General features: G+C 30.3%; 1 pseudogene; it reads left to right on the forward strand.

Annotated features, from left to right (window-relative positions):
- The first annotated feature begins 352 nt into the window (after window positions 1-352).
- Window positions 353-1,633, forward strand: LOC144547586 (uncharacterized; annotated as a pseudogene).
- Window positions 1,634-2,049: the final 416 nt, after the last annotated feature.

Genomic DNA, 2,049 nt, shown 5'->3' on the forward strand with positions numbered 1-2,049 from the left:
AATATTTGATATTATATAATTTTCTTTATTAATATATTATCAATAATGTAATTTAATAAATATATTAAATAATAACATAATATTTTTTTTAAATATTAATTTATAAAATATAAACATTTTTTATAGTTATTCTATACTCTTTGTAACTACAGTATTAAATTGAGTAGTTGAAAAAAAATATTAAATGATGTAGCCATTGCATTTATGAAAAATAGGTAGTTGGATATATATTTATAGTTCTAAACGTTGGATGTACAACAGCTTTATAAAATTGAAGTGAAAAGGAGCTGCTTTGCATTTATGATTTTAAACGTTGGACAAAATCTCTATATATATGTATGTTGCAAAAAGGTTCTCATTTCCCTTCCACACACATCTATATCCATAAAAATATGGATCCTTTCCACTTGCGAAGAATTGACAATGATGATGATGAATACACAAATGTGATTATGCCCTACATGGATAGAAACTTGTTCGAGCCAACTCCTTGTCATACTTCAATTTTAACAGGACTGAAGTATGTCAATGAAGTTCTAGATGGTCATGAGTATCGTTGCAGACGAGAATTTCATATGGAGACTTATGTCTTTCGAGCTTTAGTCAGATTGTTAAGAGTGCAAAAGCAGTTACTTTTCGATGGATTGCTAACGGTGGAAGAGCAAGTAGCAATGTTTTTGTATTCTCTTGCGAAGAATGCAAGCAATCATAGTGTGCAAGAACGATTTTAACATTCAAGCGACACTGTGAGTCATCATTTTCACAGTGTATTGAATTCTATCAATTAACTGTCTCCTGAGATTATCATTCCACCTCCTTTACATACGCCTCAGTTTATTGCCTCCCGTTCAGAGTTTTATCCTTTCTTTAAGGTACTTTTTTAATTGAATTATTTTAAATTAATTTTGTAGTACATAATACAAGAATATTAAATAATAATATCAATTTTTACATATATTTATTGCTGAAGATCTGCAAGATCCTTACCAAAATAGAAAACAAACACTATCACAAAATGTTATGGTCGTATGTGATTTTGATCGTCGATTTACTTATGTAATGGCCGGATGGGAAGGATCAGCATCCAATGCAACTGTATTGAAGAGTGCACTAGATGGATTTGCAGTACCACAAGGCAAATATTATTTAGTTGATGCCGGTTATGCAAATACCCCAAAAATTTCTTGCACCATATCGAGGTATCCGGTATCATGTGCGGGAGCAAGGTCTAGCAAATGAATGGCCATGTAATTATAAAGAGCTTTTTAATCTCTAGCATGCAAAATTAAGAAATCATATTGAACGTATTATTGGCATATTAAAGATGCGATTTTCTATTTTAAAAGTAGCAACATACCATACAATTGAAACACAAAGTAATTTTGTCCATGCAACATGTATTCTCCATAATTTCATTGTTAATCATAGTGGAGATACAAATTGGACTATAAATGCAACATATCATGCAATAAATCCAGATAAAATTGTAGATGTACTAGATGGGGATGATGAGTACGGAGAAGATGTAGAGGCACTAAACAATCAGCGTCATACAGGACATGAAACTAGAGAAGAAATTGCTATTAATATGTGGAATGATTATGTTAGAGATAGAAGTAGAGACTCTAATTAATATTTATTATGTTTATTGAAGAATATTTCACATATTTATTGCAAAATGTTTAATATATGAGGAGGGTTCAAATGCACCCAAATTTTTGTGCACTCAAATGCATCTTATCTTTCAAATCCATTTTCTCCATTTTCAAAGTCCGAATAGTCAATCTGAACTATTAGATGCGATCTATATATTAAGATGTGCTTGGAGACCAAATTTTACATTTTTTGAAATTTTTTTACTATTTATTAAGCCACTTTGAAAATTGCTGATTTTACATTTTCTAGACCATTAGATCAGCGATTTTCAAAGTGGTTTAATAAATTGTAAAAAAATTCCAAAAAATGTAAAATTTGGTCTCCAAGCACATCTTAATATATAGATCGCATCTAATAGTTCGCATTGACTATTCGGACTTTGAAAATGGAGAA

This window comes from Carex rostrata, chromosome 2, assembly GCF_964058835.1.
Source record: "Carex rostrata chromosome 2, lpCarRost1.2, whole genome shotgun sequence".
NCBI lineage: Eukaryota > Viridiplantae > Streptophyta > Magnoliopsida > Poales > Cyperaceae > Carex > Carex rostrata.